Genomic DNA, 21,195 nt, shown 5'->3' with positions numbered 1-21,195 from the left:
CTGGCCGCCCCCAACCAGTGCAGGTCCTTGCAGGCCCCACCCAACCACTTCGGCTGCAAGGCCGCCCAGTCGATCACCTCAGAGGGCGCCAGGCTCGCCGCCTCCCTCCACATGGCGTAGAGCCTCCGGTGACCCCCCGGGGCCTCCCTGTCCCACCCGTGCCTTTTGGCAATCTCCACCGCCCTCTGGTAGTGCCACGGCCTCTCGAAAGACCATGGCGCCCCCCCCCCTCCACGGCACCATCCTCCTCCATGGGAACGCCAGCCAGAACCTGGCGAAGTGAGTCGCCCCGTGCTCGCATGCCCCCTCCACCAGCTGTGCGTGGAAAGCGACGAAGATGGCGGACACCTTGACGGCCACGTTCGGCACCCCCCCTCCCCCCTTGTGCCACGTCCATGTACATGGTCCGCCTGGCGACCCTCTCCACCCCCCCTCCCCACACATACTGGAAGACCACCGCCTCCAAAACCCTCTCACCTGAGGCCGGCGGAGGGAAAACGTAGGCTAGGTGCAGGAGCATAGGCAGCAAGAACTGCCGTACCACCTGCACCCTCCCCGTCACCGTCAGCCGCCTCCTACCCCACAGGTGGGTACACCTCCTCACCTTGGCCGTGACCACCTCCCAGTTCGCCCTGGCATCTCCCCTCCCCCTGAACCTGACCCCCAGGATGACCAGACCCCCCCTCTCGACTCTCAGTCCCCCCGGAGCCTCGGCCCTACCCTCCCATGCCCCAAAGAAACCCACCGCCAACTTCTCCCTGTTCACCCTCGCCCCCGTTGCCTCAGAGAACTCCCCCACCACCCTCTCAGCCTCCTTAAAACCCCCCTCCGTTGTCAGCAGGAGTGTGAGGTCGTCGGCGTAAGCCACCACCTTTGCGCTCCTCCCACCCCCCCCGGGGAGGTGCATCCCCACCAGACCCCGCCTAGCCCGGACCGCCTCGGCCAGAGGCTCTATGTACAGGACGTACAGTAGAGGTGACAGTGGGCACCCTTGCCTCAGTCCCCCTTTCTGCAGGACCGGGCGGCTGAGGAAACCGTTCACACCGATCCTGCTGCAGGCCTCTGCGTATAACAGCCCCACCCACGCCCTGGCCTCCTTCCCCAACCCCATCCTCTCCAGGACCCTAAATAGGAACCTGTGGTTCACCCTATCAAACGCCTTTTCTTGGTCCACCCTCCACAGAGCCAAAGGCAACCCCCTCTGCCCAGCCCACGCCACGCTGTCCCTGATGAGGGCCAGGCTGAGTGCGCTCGACCTGCCTGGCACCCCACACGTCTGATCTGGGTGAACCACCTCCCCTACCACTGCCTTCAACCTCCCCGCCAGGACCTTGGACAGGATCTTGTAGTCCACATTGAGCAGGGTGATGGGCCTCCAATTTCCCAGGTCCATCCTGTCGCCCTTCTTATAAAGAAGGACCACTCTCCCCTCCCTCATGGACCTAGGCAGTATGCCCACCCTCCTGCTCTCCCTGTATACCTGAACCAGGTCTGGGCCCACCAACCCCCAGAAGGCTCGGTAAAACTCAGCCGGCAGCCCGTCACTTCCCGGCGCCTTCCCCTGCCTCAGCGACGCCATTGCGGCCTCCACCTCCCCACTGGAGATTTCTGCCTCCAACACCTCCCTCCCTCGCTCTCCCAGTCGGCGCTGCAGCCCTTGCAGAAAAGCCTCGGCCTTCGGCCCCAGGGCCCGTTCCTGGAACAGGTCAGCGTAGAACCTCTCGGCCACCCCCATCATCCCCTCCACCTCCGTATGCACCTCCCCCCCTCCCGCAGCCCCTCCATCGCCCTCCTCGCCTGCCTCCTCCTCACCTCAGAGAGCAGAAAGGCTGACAGGTCCTCCCGCCCCTCCCTATCCCATTTACCGCCCCCCTCCATCAACAAACCCCTGGCTTTGCCGTGAAAGAAAGACCTGATCGCGGCCTTCAGGACCAGTACCCGCCCCCAGCCCTGCTCCCCCCCCATACCCTCCTCAGACCCCCCTCCCATCCCCCAACCCTTTCCCTCTCCCTCTTTCCCTTCCTCAGGCACCTCCACCCCCTATACACCGTCCCCACCACCTCCACAAACTCAGGATCCCCCAGGAACCCCGTGTTCAGTCTCCATTGTCCCCTCCCCCTCACCCCCTCCTCCACCATCACCCCCACCCCCACGGCACAGTGGTCAGAGGCCCACACCGGCCATACGCTGCACGTGGTCAGGGCCCACCTCTTAGGAATAAAGAGGTAGTCCAACCTAGAGTACACCCCCCCGCGTTACTCCATGTGTACCCCTCTGACCCATCCCCTGCCTCCTTAAAAGCATCTGCCAAAGAAAAAGCCCTGAGGAGTTGTGCCAGTTCCCCTGTGCCCAAACCCCCCCTGTCCAAAGAAACATTGAAATCCCCCCCCAAAACCACCACCCTGTTTGTGAAAAACAAAGGCCCCAAAGCCCTAAAGAAACCTTCCCTCTCCTCCCTCCTGCATGGTGCATACACATTTATTAACCTGAGTTTCAAAAGACCCCACACCACATCCACATACATCACCCTCCCTGGTACAATACACATACTCCCCTCCACCACAAAATCCCAAGATGAAAATAAAACCCCCACTCCATTTTCCCTTGCATTCCCCACCCCCCACACAGAGGGGCCCCTCCCCCACCCCCGTGAAAACTCCTCCCTGTCCCCATCATCCCTCAAATGACATTCTTGCAAAAAAGAACACATCAAACTGAAAACTGTTCAAAGACAAATAGAGTGCAGTCCTCTTAACCCCATCCCTCATCCCCTGCGTATTTAGTGTCCACACCCGCAAGACTCCCATTATGAGTTCAATTCCCCCCTCCCCTTTCCCCTTCCCTTCCTCCTGGAAGTTTTCACTTCCCAGGCTGCCCCGGCCTCCTCCTCCACCTCCATGCCCTCACCCTTACCCCCTCCCCCCTCCTCCTCCTCCTCCATCAGGTCCGCCCACATCCCCAGGCCTTCCCCCGGGGCCTCCAAGTCCATTTGAGTCTCTGGAACGGCAATCAGGACGGGGGACCAGTGGGGAGGCAGCAGATCCCCCACCCTGGCACTTTTAGTGCCCACCCCCAGTTCCTCCTCTTCGTCTGGGCCCCCCCTCTCCTTCCTCGTGCATTTCTTCCCCCTTCCCGTCCCAACAAAGCCCTCCTCCTCTTCCACCTTCCTCCTCACCCCCCCAGGGGAACCCGGTGATGGGAAACTCAAGTTCATCAGGAACTCCAGTCCCTTCAGGTCCCCAGAGGGCACCTCCCCCGCCCCTTCCACCGTCGGCTGATGTGCCGGGAGAGAGTCACTCTCACTCCCTTCCGTGTCCTCTTGCTGCACTCCCCTCCTGTCCCCCTCTCTCTCCTCTCCCTGGCCTACCTCTTCGGTGACAGTGGCTGTGGCGTCCGTCTCACCTTTTCCCAGGGCCGGCTGCACCGGCTCGGCTTCCCCAGCAGGGGGAACCGTCGAGGGGCCCGCCCCCTCTCCCTGGGGCACCTCCCCCACCGCAGGGCCCGCCTCCCCAGCTGGGGGACCGCCCTCCGCCGCCGGGCCTGCATCCACCGAAAGGCCTGGATCCCCAGTGGAGGGACCGGCCTTCGCCGCCTGGCCTGGATCCCCAGCCTGAGGAGCACCCGCCGCCGAGGCCTCAGGCTCCTCGCCTCTCACAGGCCCGCAGTACCCTCGGGCCTCCCACAGATCAGACCAGTCTCTTCCCAGCCCCGGGCACGCTTTGAAGAGGTGGCTACTGCTTCCACAGAGCCCACACGTCTTCGGTGCTGTGCAGGCCGCTCCCAGGTGGTCCCTGGAGCCACAGAACCTACACGTCAGACCAGGGCAGTTGGCCTTCTCATGGCCTACCTCCCCACACCTCCGGCAGTACGTGGGCTGCCCAGGGAAGTGCAAGAATCCTCGGTGGGGCCCGATGGAAAAGGACCCTGGTGGCATGGAGACACCACCCGGCTGGGATTCGTCCGCCCTGAACCGCACCGTGAAACGCCACTTCCCAGTCCATAATCCGAATTTGTTCCTCAGCTTTTCTCCTCCAGCCACCATTGAGCAGTATCGCATGAGGAACATTCGTACAAGCGATCCCTCCACAAAAGGATTGTACATGTGGACGGTGACAGGCACATCCTGCCACATGTACAGAGCTCTCACCTCCAGGTCCCTCAGTGCTGGTGAGTCCCTCTTTTTCCTGCATCCATCGTAGAACTGGGTACACGCCCCCAGGTCGTTGAAAGTCAGGTCCATAAACCCAGCCTTGGAGAAATCCTGCAGGCAGAAAATCTTCACCAATGGCGTTGGTACCACCTCCTTCATGATCCTTCCGACCAGTAGATCCACTCCAAATCGTTGCCGCACCTCCAGCGCCGCCCCAACTGCCAGCTCCAACCGGACCGTATTTTTCAGCCGCACCATTCTGGCCGGCCTTGTCGCCTCTTCCTCCATCCAAGCAGAGTTTCGACCGCACGCCAATTTTTTGATTTGACATGTTTTTATTGAAACTGTGTACATAATAAATACAGCTTTTTAAAATGCATAGATCACCTCACATCCCATAAAACTGTAAAAGGTAAGACAGGTCAATAAAACATCAGTCAAAACATTATTTCTTTTAAAAACCACAAATACATTTCCCTAAAAGGTTGTAATCACTAAAATTTTAAAAGGGTTTTTTTTAATGCATCATATATCCAACTTTAACATTTATTGTCTAAAAACCTACAACAAGGAACTGTTGCCCTCGCCCAGGGGGTGGGGCAGAGACAGGGCCGAGACAGGGCCGAAGAGGGTGGGCGGGAGGCCCCACCCCAACCGGCCCGCCGGCTGGACCCCTCCTGTGCGTCTCCAGCGGAGATCCCTCCCATTGCCCACTGTCCTCTCTCAGGCAAACCATCCCCTCAGGGAACGTCGGCGGGAGCCCGGGCTGGTGGTGGCAGGGACCCCCCTGCGTGTGGCCTCGGCCCCCTCCTCCGAATATCAGCGTCCGGTGCCACCTGCAGCGATGTAACAGTTGCCAGCTTCATGAGGGCGTGGAGGGGCACCGTAACGTGCTTCCCCACCAGCAGGTTGCGGGAGGTCCACAAGGCGGCCGTCACACTGTTAAGGGTGGACCAGAGCATCACAAAGTCTTTTGCTGGCAACTGATTTAGGCCCTGGCCCACCCCGAGCACCGCTTGTCGGTACTCTAGTGGGTGGACCTCCCCTGCTGGTAGGCTCGGGCATTTCAGGGGGCCGATCGCGGCCCACAGGTCCCTTGCCACGCTGCACTCCCAGAGCAAGTGCCTCACGGTCTCTGGCTGGCCGCAGCCAGGCCGAGGGCACACCGCCGTTGCTCTTATACCCCGGGAGTGCATCACCGCCCGGACCGGAAGGATCTCATGGGCCACCATCCAGGAGAGGTCTTTGTGCCGGTTCTGCAGGGCCGGATGAGCCACGTTCCTCCACACCCTGCGCGCCTCCTCCCTTGTCAGCCCCGTCACGCCGCTCACCTCTTCCTGGTCCTGGACAAGAGAAACCATGTTCTTCGCATTAGTCCACTTATCTAAACCACATTTTTCTAATTCATACTTAACTAAAAACTTCCTAATAAAATCATATTCTTGTGGCGTTTTAAAAGAAATAGGTGTTCTGCTATCCTGTTTCAGCGCACCCAACTTCCTTAAGTAAGACCCCATCCAAAACCTTACCATGGCTGTTGTTCTGGAACCAGATGGGGCCATTGCATATTTAAAGTGCAATGCCGTGTATTTGCTGCCTAAAAATAAATGGGGGTCCGGGAGCCCCTTCCCTCCATTCTCGGACCTCTTTTTAACCACATCTCTCCGCAGCCTCTCCCACTTGGACCCCCACAGGAAGTAAAACATTGCCCGATCCAAGCCTAATAAAAAGGATCTCGGGGGGTAAAATACAGAACACAACAATAAAAACAATGGAAAAATAACCGCTTTAATTATTAAAATCTTTCCCTCTAGCGTCAGGTTTCGCAATCCCCACAGGCCCAACCTCTGTCTTACTTTACCTAAGGTCTCCCCCCAATTCCCATTTCCTCGTCCTGTCTTGTCAAATTTTAAGCCTAGAATTTTAATGTCAGTGTCTTTTAAGTTTACCTCCAAGCCCCTCTGTTCTCCCCTCCATGGTCCGAATACCTGCGCCTCTGATTTCTGTCTGTTCAGCCTCGCCCCTGAGGCGTGGCCAAACCACTCAGTTAGGTCCAGAGTCCTTTGTGCTGATAAAACGTCTGTACATAATACCGTTACGTCATCCATGTATAGACTACAGGTCGCTATCTGTCCCCCGGGTAGCTTCAGTCCACTAATCCATGTATCCCTTCTCAAGATTTGTGCAAGTGGCTCTATGCTCGTCACGAACAAGAGCGGGGATAACGGACAACCCTGCTGGACCCCAGAGCGAACATTTATCGCTTTGGAAAGGTGCCCATTTACTAGAATTTTGCTGGTGATATCTTTGTACAGCAATCCCGCCCACTTTAAGAACCTCCCTGGGAACCCCATCTTTTGCAGTACTTGAAACAAGTACTGGTGTGAGACCCGATCAAATGCTTTTTCAAAGTCTAAATTTAACAGCAATAACCGAATGTTTCTGTCTCTCACATAACAGATGGAATCCCGGATCAGTATTAGGTTGTCCGTGATCCTCCGACCTGGCACTGCACAAACTTGATCCGGGTGGATTATGTCATTTAAAACTGTCGACATCCTATTTGCTAAAAGTTTGCTAAAATTTTGCAGTCAACGTTAAGTAGTGTAATAGGTCTCCAGTTTTTCAAGTCAGTCCTGTCTCCCTTTTTGTGTAGAAGCGTCACTGTCCCTGCCCTAAAACTGTCTGGTAGTCTTGATTTGTTTTCAAATTCCTTAAAAACTTGTAAAATATCCAACACTAAAATGTCCCAAAAAACCTCATAAAACTCTACTGGCAGCCCATCCTCTCCTGGTGACTTACCCTTTTTAAAGTGTTTAAAACTTTGAGTCACCTCATCTGCTGTGAAATCTTTAACTAAAACATCAGAATCTTTTATTTGTTTATCTAAAAACCCCAAGACCTCCTCTACTGTTTGTGCCTGTATATCCTTGTGCCCATACAATTCTTCATAAAAATCCCCTACCATGTTTAAAATGCCCCCATCTGTCACCTCTTCCCTAGTTCCCTCCTTTAGTACAGACATCCCTCCCCTTTACACATTATTTTCTTAAAAAAATATCTCGTGCATTTCTCTCCTTCTTCCAGCTCCCGTTCTCGGCTCCTGGCCATTATCCCCCTACTTACCACATTGGCCAGGGCTTCCATTTCGGCTTTGATCTCTTTTATTTCTTCTTTAAAATCAAAACCCCGATTATCCAAATAAAAATATCTCTGCAGCCTCTTTTGTAACCCCTTCATCTTACTCCCTTGCCGTTTTTTCTTTAAGATTCCTTCCTTCTTAAAAAACGTCTTGGTCCTACTTTTCACCATTTCCCACCAAGGTGCCCGTGAATCGTAGAAGTCCTGGAGGGTCTGCCAGAGGCTGTACTGCTCCCTGTATCTTGCCACAATATCCTCATCCTCCAATAGGGAGCAGTTCAACCTCCAGAGCCCTCCCCCTGCCGTCACACCAGTGGGGAGAGACAGTGTGCAGGATAGCATAAAGTGGTCTGAAAAGAACAAAGGGGTTAATGTAGCATCCCTGGGCGGGCACTCTCTAGTAAAAAGAAAATCAATACGAGAGGCTCGGGTGCCATCACCACTAAACCAGGTGAACCCCTCCTCTTTCGGATGCACTTTTCTGAAACAGTCTCCTAAATTAAAATCAGTCAATAAGCCATGTAAAACTTTAGAAGACTTGTCCACTTTAAAATTTTCCCCTGCATTCCTCCTATCTTTCTGAGATAAAACACAATTAAAATCCCCACCCACTATTAAAGGGGTTTTTCCCAATAAATGAGGCTGCAGATCTTCCCACAATTCACATCTCTCGGTTTTATCATTAAAACCATACACATTTAATACCTCCTCTACTACCACCGGTATATTTTCCAAATTCCCCACCAGATCCTCTAAAATTCCCACCTGCATGCTACTTCCTAAGTTTGTTAGTTCCTCATCCATGGTTACTGGGTCTTGCTGTGCAGGGGGCGGTATCTCCACCTGTACTCCGCCTTCCTCCCTCCCCCTTTCCCCTTTTCCCCTATTGCTTCTAACCACCCGCTTCCATTTTCCCGCCATTTCTCCTTGCCCCGCCCCTTCTTCTCCAGTCTTCTCACTTACCTGCTCACCATGCTGCGCGTCGGCCATATTGGTATTCTCAGTTTGTACTTCCCCCATTCTTGCCTTTACCCTGTTTGCAAAGGACTTTGGACATTCTTTAAAAAGATGGTCATCCTCCCCACATAAATTACATTTCCTCCCATTCGGGCAGTTTTCAAAAACATGGCCTACTTCTCTACATTTTCTACAAATAGTAACATGGCAGGCCTCTGCCAAATGCCCAAACTCACCACATTTACGGCATAACTTTGGCATACCTTTGTAGAAAATATATCCCCGGTTCTCACCCAACATTATCATTGACGGTATGTGTTGTAGCCCCATGTAACCACTTGGTTCTAACCTTAACTGAACCGGTACTTTCCAGGAGCAAGTCCAGATCCCATCTTCATCCACCACTTTTGTTGGTGGGCTTTTGACCATACAAAATCTAGCTAACCATGTGCTTATATCTTCGCCTGTTACCATTTCATTAAACATTCTAACATACACTAGTTTGTGTGAGAATTCTGTCAATTTTTCCGCTACATACATGGGTAATTTATGCGCCTCATATTTTTGCCAAAAGGTCTGTAGCACTGCTGCCGTTCTGAAGCTTACGTCGAAGCCCTTGTTCCCCGGTAATGCCAAAATACAATTCAAATCTTCAACTTTAAAGCCCAAACCTTTTTGTATAAATTTTCTAGAGAAATCCAACCTAGATATTTCCCCCAAACACTCATCAGGGCCTATAAAGCGAAAGCGGACGCTGTGGTGCCTCCTCACACCGACCCGAGCGGCCGACATGATGGAGGCACCACCAGCTAAAAGCAGCTAAAACCAACTGACTGTTAAAAATGTTCACTTGCACTAAAATCCTACTCTGAAACAGGCTAAAACACAAGAGTAAAAAGCTACTTACCTTTCAGGTTATAAAAACCTACTCCTCAATTCCCAAACCTTCCAACGATTGTCACTCCGACACACTCCTAGACAATACAAGAATCACAAAAAACAAACAATTATTTTTCACCAAATTTCACCACGCAATATTCTCTCTGGAACAAAAATGGCTGCCGCCACTGAACAGGCTGCAGTCTTCCAGTCCAGAGAGTTGATCGCTGTCTCCGCCCCTTGATCTTAGCCAAAAGGCCGAGAAGCGATCAGGGCTGGTTTAGGAAGGTGCACCGTTCCTGGAGGTACTGCAATACCAGGTCGATGCGTGGGGCGAACGGGGCAAGCCCCTGTTTCGCCTCCCTGTTCTAAAAATCCATTTAATATGAAGTCCTCATATAGAGGACGTATCAGATATTAAACTGATAAGAACAGATTTTTTTTTTTTTTTTGTAAAATGTTTATTGACTCACATACGTAGAATATTTACATCATGTATATGTATGCATTTTCCATGTCTTCATTACAATTTTTTATCACTTGTTTTTCTACATCACATTCAGATGTATCACCATCTCAATAAAGAAAACACAGCAGTACATCACTTTGTGGCTGTAACCAACATTAAACACATTTAACAGGTAAATGAACCATAATGTCATCTCACTTTATTCCCATGTTTTCAAAACAAGATCCCTTTGCATTTACTTTTACCCCCCTTAGCAAGACATCATTTAGTAACTTATATCATTTTACAATCTCAAACACTAACACAGTTCTTTTTTCCCAACAGATTTTCCACCTATGTGGGTGTGTCTGCCTGATCCGGTGTCCACCCATCACCGCTGTGCCACGCCTCACGGGACGCCTCCTTCCAGCCACACCTCTGCTCCCAGCGCTCCTGTCCATGGTCCGCCCAGAGGAGGCCCTCTGTAACCTTGGCTCCACTGCTCCATCCTATTGTTTTGGAGGTGCGTCGGTGGGCAGCCAGGGTCTGTGGCTCCCTCAACCTTACCTAACCTTTGGCCCCAGCGCCCTCCTCCGTCTGGCCCGTCTGGCGTACTCCTGCATCGCTTCTTCCACCATTTTAACCTTTGCCTGCAGAGACACCTCGACTTGCTTCCCCACCAGCAGGTTTCTGGACCCCCAGATGGCGTCTTTCACACTGTTGAGGGTGGGCCAGAGCTCTTCAAAGGTGGCAGGTGGAAGCGCCCGGCTCCAACCCACCCCGTTCACCGCTTGTCGGTAACTCAGCGTACGGGGGCCCCCTGCTGGTAGACACGGGAACCACAGGGCGCTGGTTCGTAGCCACAGGTCTTGGGCAGCACTGCACTCCCACAGCATGTGTCTGACGGTCTCGGGGGCGCCACATCCGAGCCGCGGGCATGTTGGATTCTTCCCCATGCCGCGGGAGTGCATCACAGCCCTGGCCGGGAGAACCTCATGGGCAGCCAACCAGGACAGGTCCTTGTGCGCGTTGCTCAGAGCAGGGTGGGCCGCATTCCTCCACACCTCCCTCGCCTGCTCCTCCGTGAGACCTGGCACCGGGCAGGGTTTCTCCCGGTCCTGCACACAAGCACACATTGCACGGTGATTTTTTAGTACATCCACCCCCTCATTTTCCAAACTAAACTGCTTTAAAAATTTGGGAATAAAAGCATAGTTCTTAGGTAGGTTAAAAGCCACAGGTACAGTCAGGTCTATTTTTAAAATTTTCAGCTTCCGTAGGTAGGCCCCCATCCAGAATCTTGCCAAGGCTCCAGCTTTCTTCTCACCATCCATTGCGTACTTCACCTGTGTTGCACAAAAAACACTTCATAAAAACAAATAAAAGTCAGGTACTCCTTTCCCACCATTCTCTGGTCTCCTTTTAACTACTTCCCTTCTTACCCTCTCCCATTTTGTTCCCCATAAAAAATAAAAAACTGCTCTCTCCAAATCTAAAATCACTCTCTTTGGTGGCATAAAAACATTAGAGATCAATAAAAATAGTGGTAAGATTACCGCTTTCACTATCAACACCTTTCCTTCCCATGTCATCTTCCTCATTTTCCACAAACCTAACCTCTGTTTAGCTTTATTTAACAACCCTATCCAATTCCCTGTACCCTCCCCATCCTTATCAAAATGAATTCCCAGGATCTTCATATTGGCCTCCTTTACCCTTGCTCCCACATCTGTTGATCTCTCTTGTCCCCATGGCCCGAAGTACTGCATCTCGGACTTGTTTTTATTTAATTTCGCCCCTGACGCCCTCCCAAACCATTCTGTTAGAGCAAAAGTCCTGCTCACTGAGTCTTCACTTGTACATAAAACATTAACATCATCCATGTATAACACACATTTCACTTCCCTACCCCCACTTCCTGGAATACTCACCCCATTTATCCATACATCCCTTCGCAAGCACTGCGCGAGTGGTTCAACGCACGCCACATACAGGAGGGGCGATAAAGGGCATCCCTGACGGACACCGCGACCTATATCAATCGCCTTTGACAAATTCCCATTAACAATTACTTTGCTGACTATATCCTTATACAGCATTCCCACCCACTTTAAAAAGCGCCCCGGGAACCCCATCTTTAGCAGTACCTGAAACAGGTACTGGTGCGAGACCCGATCGAAAGCCTTCTCAAAATCTAAATTTAGCACTATCAATCTAATGTTTCTGTCTCTCGCTAGACAGATGGTGTCTCGAATCAGTACAAGGCTGTCCGTTATCCTCCGTCCTGGTATCGCGCAGGCTTGGTCTGGGTGTATCACCTGGTCTAAAACCCCCGCCATTCTTATTGCTAGAAGCCTACTAAAAATTTTTACATCACAGTTTAAAAGAGTGATAGGCCTCCAGTTTTTTAAATCAGCTCTATCATCTTTCTTAAAAAGTAGAGTCACCAACCCCACTCTGAAACTCTCAGGCAACGTATCCTGTCTATCTATTTCATTAAAAATGTTCAACAAATCTGGCATTAAAAGGTCTCTAAAAGCATGATAAAATTCTATTGGCAGTCCATCTGCCCCCGGCGTCTTTCCTCTTTTAAAATTTTTCATACTTGCCTCTACTTCTTTTACTGTAAAATCTTCTTCTAATCCATCACTTTTTACAATCCTATGTTGTATTAACCCCAGCACTTCCTCCATTACCTGTTCTTCTATTTCTGCCTTCTGATACAATTTCTCATAAAAACCCTCAACTATCCCCATTATATCCCTCCCCTCTACTGCCATCTCTCCATCCCTTCTTTTCAATTCTGTTATTCCCCTCCCCCTATCCATGATTTTCTTAAAAAAGAAACGAGTACACTTTTCACCTTCCTCCACTTCTTGCTCTTTACCCCGCAATATTACCCCTTTACTCTGTTCATTTGCCACCCTTGTCATTTCCTGTTTTACCCCATCTATATCTTCATAAAAATCATACCCCTCCTGAGTTAATTTATAATACCTCTGGAGCCTCTTCTGTAAACCTATCAGTTGTCTCCTTACCTTCATTTTCTCTTGTTTCCCCACCCACTGAAAAAAGGCTTTCGTTCTAGTTTTCACCATCTCCCACCAATCTAGTCTCGTCTCATAAAAATCTTGTAATGATTGCCATTGCATATATTCTTCTCTATATTTTTTTCTTACCTCCTCTTTTTCCAATAATACACAATTCAGTTTCCACACTCCCTTACCTGTACTCACCTTTACGGGGGCCGAAACGGCACAGGTTAATAGAACATGGTCAGAGAAGAAGACCGGCATCAAGTCTGCTTCTTCCACTTGCCAGTCTCTCACGAAGAGGTAGTCGATCCTGGAAGCCCTAGCTCCATCTTTTCTACACCACGTGTAGCCCTCTTCTCCAGGCCGCACCGCCTTGTACCCATCTACTAGTTTAAAATCCTTTTGAATACTTTGCAATAGCCATGATGTTTTATCTAATTTAAAATCATCACCAACCTTTTTTCTATCTGCCTTTGTTAAAACACAATTAAAATCACCCCCCAGTATAGTCGGCATTCTCCCCAACAAATGCGGCCGTAGCTCTTCAAACAGCTCATGTCTTTCATTTTTATCTGCATGCCCATAAACATTTATAATCTTAAAAACCTGGCCTAACAAATCTACAACCACCATTAATGCCCTCCCATCTCTAATCACTTCACTAGACTTCACAACAATATTTGGATTTTTTATTAACACCGCTACCCCATCTGCTTTATTTACATTAGACCCACTCCATAGCGTTGGCCCTTTCCCCCATCTCTCATCCCATTTACTATATGACTTTAGGAAAGGCAGTGCACATTCCTGAAGTAAAATTATATCTATGTCTAAAGTGGCCAAAAACTTTAAAACACTCTCCGCTCGCACCAACCCTTTTATACTCCTCACATTTATAGTACCAATGTTTAAAACCATAATGATAAAAAGGATAAAAGATCTCCCCATATTTAAATAACACTAAAAATACATCATTTGCACTATTATTCTGATAATTACTTACCAATGTATACTAAACCTAACTATGTTTGCATTATCCCTTATCTTATACATTATCCAATCTCTATAGACACCGGTTCTTCCTTTATAGTTTTATCTAACACACCTTTTTCCTTAGGAGTAGACCGTAGCTGTATCTCCAAAAAAGATACTCCCTCTGATGACCCTGAGTGCCACCCCCCTTCTGGCTCTCCTGAGTTCTGTTTGTTACCTTGTACTCTTGCTTTTGTCCTCTTTTCCCTTTGTTCTAGAGGGGACTCCGCCCCTCTTTTTGGTGCTTGTGCACAAGGCCCAGCTTCCCCAGTATCACAAACTTCCCCTTTGTCAGATATAGTTCCCAAGTCTGGTAATGTTCCCTCCCCCCCATCATTTATGTTTGCATTATTTTTCATTATTTCATTAATTATTTCATTTATCATTTCATTTTCACTTTCCTCCACCCCTCCACTCTGCAACTCCATATCTTCCTCCCCTCCACCATTTTCTCCTTCTCCCTCATTTTCATTTTCAAAATGGCCGCCCGAATTTCCCGCCGAAACTCCCGGCTCCGCCCCTCCTCTTTGTTCTCTTTGTTCTTCTTCCCCACCCTGCCTCCTTGCTGTCCCCGCCATTTTGCGTGCTTTTAAAATGTTTGCAAAAGACCGTGGGCAATCCTTGAAGAGATGACTCTGCTCTCCGCACAGATTACACCGCCGGCCATTTTTGCACTGTTCAAACGTATGCCCTACCTCCCTACATTTCCCACATACAATGTTTGGACATGCAACTGCAAAATGTCCTACCTGCCCACACTTCCTACAAATCTTGGGCATGCCTTGATAAAAGACATGCCCTCTATTTTCCCCCAGCACTATAGTCTGGGGTAGATGTAACAACCCAGCATACCCCTTCGGGTCAGTCCTTTGCTGTATAGGAATGCGCCAAGTGCAGTTCCAAATCCCATCCTCATCTAAAACCTTCATTGGTAACCCTACAACCGTGCAATACCTCCCCAACCATGCACTAACGTCTTCCCCACACACCATTTCGTTAAACATCCTCACAATTGCTACCTTTCGTGTAGTGTCCGCTAATCTTTCCATATCAAACATCTTAATTTTGTACTCCTCTTTCTCATACCTTCTCCAAAATTCTCTCAAAGTTTCCTCAGATTTAAAACTGACATCAAAACCTGCATGTTTCGGCAGTCCAAATACACAGTTCAAATCTTCTGGCCTAAAACCCAAAATCCGTTGTAACACTTTCCTGGAAAAATCCAACCTAGACATATATAACAACTTACCATCCTCCCCTAATTTGAACAAAAAGCGTGCACTGTGGTGCCTCCTCACGCCAGCACGAGCTGCAGACATGATGGAGGCACCACACTCCCAAGAAAACCCAGTAAAAAACCTAACTCTATCCTCACCAATTCACAGAAAAAAAAAGAAAAATCTGATAAGAACAGATTTTTTTTTTTGACAATGTTTATTGATACTTTACACCAATAAATACAACGTCACTTTTATGCTAAAAAGCAGCATACACATTAGATAAAAAGATGGTTAAAAGACACAATAGTCATGCATTTTAAAACCATTTTTACAATCTTTTCTCTTTTAAAAGCCACATCCTTGCATCTGTTAAAATAGTACATAAAAGGTTTTATTATAGACGCATTTTAAAAGCCCTTAAAAGTCCAAAACAGTTTAATATAAAGCCTTTTCAACATCAAATTCACTACTTTGTGTATTGTCCTTTTCAGATATATTGCAAACCCTGCTCCCCCTCGTCCAGGACCACAAGGAGAGAGGAAGGCAGAGATGAACCCAGCCGGGAGGCCGAGGTGCGTGCATCCGCAGCTCCTCCCGCCCTCCGTCGAGGCCCCTTCCTGTGCGTCTCCAGAGGAAGTCCTCCCCTGTGCCCGCTGTCTCCTTTCAGGCATCCGTGTCCCCTCAGGAAACGTCGGCGGGAGCCCCGGTCAGTGGTGGCAGGGACCTCCCTGCGTGTGACCTCGGCCCCCTCCTCCAAATGGCGACGCCCGGCGCCACCTGCAGCGTTGTAGTTACCATCCTTGTCATCGCGTGGAGGGGCACCGTGACGCGCTTCCCCACCAGCAGGTTGCGGGAGGTCCACAGTGCGGCCGTCACGCTTGTAAGGGTGAGCCAGAGTGCCTCGAATTCTTTGGATGGTAACTTTTCTACACCCTGGCCCACCCCGTTCACCGCTAACCGGTAACTTTGCGGGTGGACCTCCCCTGCTGGCAGGCTTGGGCATTCCAGGGGGCCGATCGCGGCCCACAGGTCCCTGGCCACGCTGCACTCCCAAAGGACGTGCCGCACGGTCTCAGGCTGGCCGCAGCCTGGCCGTGGGCACACTGCCGTTGCCCCCATGCCCCGGGAGTGCATCACCGCCCGGACCGGGAGGACTTCATGGGCCACCATCCAGGTAAGGTCCTTCTGTTTGTTCCGGAGGGCCGGGTGGGCCGCGTTCGCCCACACTCTCCGAGCCTCCGCCGTCGTCATCCCCACCACTCTGCTCACCTCCTCGCGGTCCTGAACAAGGGAGACCAGAGTTTTGGCATTAGTGAGTTCTTGTACTGTACATTTTTCCAAATCATACTTTTTAAAAAATGTCTTAATAAAAAGGTATTCGTGTGGCAGTTTAAAAGATACTGGTGTTCTCAAATCTGGTTTTAAAATGCCTATTGTTTGCAGATAAGACCCCATCCAGAACCGGGCCATAATGGCTGTCTTGGTCCTGGATGGTGATGTCGCGTATGCTATATGTGCTGCAACAAACTTGCTGCCTAAAAACAGGTGGGGGTCTGGGAGCCCTTTCCCTCCGTTTTCAGGCCTCTTCTTCACTGTTTCTCTCCTCAGGCGCTCCCACTTGGACCCCCACAGGAAGTAAAAGATCGCCCGATCCAAACCTAAAAGAAAGCTCCTTGGAGGACTAAAAACAGAACACAGTAATAAAAGCAAAGGTAAAATCACTGCTTTTATTACTAAAATTTTCCCTTCCAAAGTCAAATGTCGTAGTCCCCATAGTCCAAGTCTCTGTCTAACTTTCCCTAAGGTTGTTGTCCAATTTCCACTCCCTCCTCCTGCCCGGTCAAATTTCACCCCTAAAATCCTAATATTTGTTTCTTTAAAATTTACCCCTAAAACAGTTGGTGCGTTCGTCCATGGTCCAAAGAGCTGTGCCTCAGTCTTGTTTCGGTTCAGTTTGGCTCCAGAGGCCCTCCCAAACCATTCTGTTACCTCTAGGGTCCTCTGGGCCGACACCATGTCTGTGCATAAAACTGTCACGTCATCCATGTATAATGAACATTTCACCGTCAGTCCCCCTGGTAGAGTCAGTCCATTGATCCATTGGTCCCTTCTCAAGATTTGCGCCAGTGGTTCCATGCATGTGACGAACAAGAGCGGGGATAAGGGACAACCCTGCCGTACTCCTGAGCGAATAGTGATCGCCTTGGAGAGGTGCCCATTTACCAAAATTCTGCTATTGATGTCGTTGTACAACAGGCCCACCCATGCTATAAACCTCCCCGGGAACCCCATCTTTTGCAGTACCTGAAACAGGTACTGGTGTGAGACCCGATCAAAAGCTTTTTCGAAATCTAAATTTAATGCTAATAACCGAATGTTTCTGTCTCTCACATAACAGATGGAGTCACGGATCAGGATCAAGTTGTCCGTGATCCTCCGCCCCGGCACTGCGCAAGCTTGATCTGGGTGAATCACGTCTTCTAAAACCAATGACATTCGTCTTGCTAAAATTCTGCTAAAAAGCTTACAATCTACGTTTAAAAGTGTGATAGGTCTCCAATTGCTGATCTCTGATTTTTCCCCTTTTTTGTGCAGCAGAGTCACTATCCCTGACCTAAAACTGTCAGGTAAAACGTCACAAGTCTGGAAGTCTGTAAAAATACATAAAAGGTCCCCTACTAAAATGTCCCAAAAGGTTTTGTAAAACTCCACGGGGAGCCCATCCTCTCCCGGGGACTTCCCTGTTTTAAAACCTTTTAAAACATTTTGTAGTTCCTCTGTTGTAAAATCTGTAGTTAAAAGTTCATCATCTTTAATTTTATTTTCCAATAAATTGGTCACTTCTTCCATTGTTGTTTTATGTGTTTTCTTTTCACCATATAAGTTTTCATAAAACCTTTCCACCGCCCCCATAATCCCATGATTTGTATTCATTATCTTGTCTCCATCTTGTAATTTAGTAACCCCTCCTCCCCGCGCCACTGTTTTCTTGAAAAAATATCTTGTGCATTTTTCCCCTTCTTCTAGTTCCTGTTCTTTACAAGTCATTATATGTCTTTTGCTTACCTCCTCCATTAAAAGTCTCATTTCTTCTCTTACCTGTTTTATTTCCTCATTAAAATCAAACCCTTGGTTTACCAGATTAAAATACCTCTGTAACCTTCTTTGCAGCCCCATCATGCGCCTTTTCTGTTTTTTCTTTTTAAAAGTTCCCACCCTTTTAAAAAACGTCTTGGTCCTTCCCTTTACCATCTCCCACCACTGTGCACGTGAATCGTACAGGTCTTGGAGGGACTGCCAAAGTCTGTACTGCTCCCTGTATTCGTCTCTCACCCCTTCATCCTGCAGCAGGGAGCAGTTCAGCTTCCACAGCCCTCCCCCTATCGTCACATCTGTGGGGAAAGAAAGGGTGCAAGACAGTAAGGCGTGGTCTGAGAAAAACATGGGGATCAATCTAGCATCTGATGGTGGGCAGTCACGTGTGAGGATGTAGTCAATTCTGGAGGCCCGGGAACCATCACCACTCGACCAGGTGAAGCCCTCCTCCCGTGGATGCATGGTCCTGTAACAGTCCACTAGATTAAAATCAGTTATCAGATTTGCCAATCTTCCCGATGTTTTGTCTAGTTTAAAACTCTCTCCCACATTTCTCCTATCTTTCTTAGTTAAAACACAATTAAAATCCCCGCCCACTACTATCGGATCCCTCCCCAGCATGTGGGGCTGCAAATCCTCCAGCAAACCATCTTTCCTCTTTCTCATTAAAACCATACACATTTAAGACTTTAAAATCCCTCCCTAAAAAATGCAAATTAGCTAAAATGGCCCGCCCATCACTCACCACAGTGCAGTCCTTCACCACAAGTCTGGGGTTATTTATTAGAATAGCAACACCATCTGACTTGTTGTAGTGCGACCCACTCCAGAGAGAGGGACCCGCAGCCCAGCGCTGCTCCCAGTCTCTGTATGATTTCAAAAAGGGGATTGCACATTCTTGTAATAAAATAATGTCGGCTGTCACTGTTCCTAAAAAAGTCAGAATGCTCTGTGCTCTCGAAGGTGCTCTCACACTCCTCACATTAATGGTGGCGATTGTGAGAGACATGAGCACGTTTAAAAGGAGGTAAAACCACAACATTCTTGGCTGACCTAAAAGCAAACGGAACTAGAAACATTTCAAACCAATAAAATCCATTAAAACTAGTCTAAATCAATTCCTAAAACCACTTCCATTTTTCTCCTGCCAGGGTGAAAGAAATCCAGGACTGGAATGTCTTCAACCTCATTTCGGTTGGGGGTCGATGCTCTTCCTCTAGGTGGTAAGTGTAAAAAGGATACCTCATTTGGTGAGCTACCTGGCCAGCAGGGATTGGACCTCTCTGAAGGAGGGGTATCCTCGTCCACTGCCGGTCTCTGCTTTTTCTCTATGTTATCTGCTAGAGGAGACTCAGCCGGCCTTTTTGTTATCTGTGCACATGGGAGCGAAACTTCCAATTCTCCCTCTAACCCCAATGAGCTTACCTCTGAGTCTGTCTGCATTTCGGGTGGATCAGTTTCTTCCCCAACTTCCTCCACCCTTTCTTCTTCCTTGTTTTTCTCCAGCTGTTCTGAGTGTGAGCTCCCCCTAGCTTCAGGGATGTCATCCTCCTGAAACTGAGAGGCTCCCCTTCCCGCCAAAACCTCTGGCCCCGCCCCTTCTTCCCCGGCCTCCTCACTTACCTCTTGACCATGCTGCTTTTCAGCCATTTTGTTTTCCTCCATTTTGTCTTCCGCCATCTTTGCCCTTTTTAATTTGTTGGCAAAGGAGAGTGGGCAATCTCTGAAGAGGTGGGTATTTTCCCCACAGAGGTTGCACTTTCTGCCATTTGGGCACTCATGAAAAGAGTGCCCTATTTCTCTACATTTACCACAAACTTTCTGGGTACATGCTTCAGCTAAATGCCCCATTTCACCACACTTGCGGCATGTTTTGGGCATCCCCTGATAGTGAATGTAACCTCTGTTCTCCCCCAAGACAATCATTTGTGGCAAATGCTTCAAACCCATATAACCGTTGGCATCTTCCCACTGTCTTATCGGTACCCTCCATGTACAGTTCCAAATTCTGTCCTCATCCAAAACCTTCACCGGTGCACCCATTACATAGCAGTACCTACACAACCATTGACAAATGTCCTGTCCACTCACAATTTCATTAAACATCTTTACAATAACTACCTTCCTAGTATGGTCTGACAATTTTTCTAAATTGAACATTTTAAAATGTTCCTGTAGTTCCTCATATTTTCTCCAAAACTCATTTAGCAGTGTCTGAGATCCAAAGCTCACGTCAAAACCCTTGTTTTGTGGCAAAGATATGATACAATTTATCATTTCGGGTTTGAAACCCAACACCCCCTGTATCAATTTTCTTGAAAAATCAAGCCGAGACATATGAAGCAGCTTGCCCTCCTTGTCTGACATGAAATAAAACCGCACACTGTGGTGCCTCCTCACGCCAGGCCGGGCGGCCGACATGGTGGAGGCACCCACAGCTTTTTAACTTTTTAAGAGACTAACAGGCTCTGTCAATTTTAAAAATTTTAAAACTTTAAAACTTAAAAGGATTTAAAATTTTAAAATTTGTAAAAACCCTATACCACAAGCCAATAAAACCCACCAAAACCCAAAAAAAGACTTACCTTGGCTTTAAAAGGAAATTCACCCAACCACAACCTGTGAAAAGGAACACCCTACAAAATTAAAGCAAAAACCGTTAAATTTTCACACAAGAAATTTGAAAAAGGAAACCCTCTGGATTCTTAGAGTAGCCAGTAATTCGGCACTCAAACCCCAAGGGTCGATCGCTGTCTCCGCCCCTTGATCTTAGCCAAAAGGCCGAGAAACGATAACCTGAAATGGGCGCTGGCCTGGGCGCCGGCCTCGCCGGCACAGGCCTCCCCTCCGCGGAGACAGCGCCCTTCCTTCCTTCCTTCCTTCCTTCCAGCCGTACGTACGCTCACCCTTCCCTTCGTGCCACGCCCACCCCTACGTTTATACACATTCTCATTGTACAGATTGTTGCGGCCCTGCCCGGAGGCAGAGCGCTCCAAAAAATCAATTTGACTCTTTGACGTTCCCCTCCACGGAAATCTTTAGTAAAAGGCGAAAGATTTGTGCGTGAATGAAGAGAAACCCGAGCTATAGCCATGTAGGCTCAGGCGTCCCGCTACGCCAACCTAAAGCCTAGCTCGTTTGTTCGCGGTAACAAGGGAGGAGCCTGCAGGGCTGTGGCTTGTTGGCAACATCAGGCAGGCAGGCAGGCAGGGCTGGCAGGCTATAATGGAGAGAGAG

General features: G+C 49.3%; 1 non-coding gene and 1 pseudogene across 1 annotated transcript; both read right to left on the bottom strand.

Annotated features, from left to right (window-relative positions):
- Positions 1-9,410: 9,410 nt before the first annotated feature.
- LOC143486583 (U2 spliceosomal RNA) lies at positions 9,411-9,590 on the bottom strand (annotated as a pseudogene).
- An 11,336-nt stretch (positions 9,591-20,926) lies between these two features.
- LOC143486170 (U5 spliceosomal RNA) lies at positions 20,927-21,045 on the bottom strand. Its single transcript, XR_013123167.1, has one exon. It is a non-coding gene; the product is annotated as a U5 spliceosomal RNA (small nuclear RNA).
- Between the last annotated feature and the right edge of the window lie 150 nt (positions 21,046-21,195).

Source organism: Brachyhypopomus gauderio, unplaced genomic scaffold (genome assembly GCF_052324685.1).
Source record: "Brachyhypopomus gauderio isolate BG-103 unplaced genomic scaffold, BGAUD_0.2 sc44, whole genome shotgun sequence".
Taxonomy (NCBI): domain Eukaryota; kingdom Metazoa; phylum Chordata; class Actinopteri; order Gymnotiformes; family Hypopomidae; genus Brachyhypopomus; species Brachyhypopomus gauderio.
The sequence above is the reverse complement of the archived record's forward strand: the minus strand, read 5'-3'. Positions and strand labels throughout refer to the sequence as shown.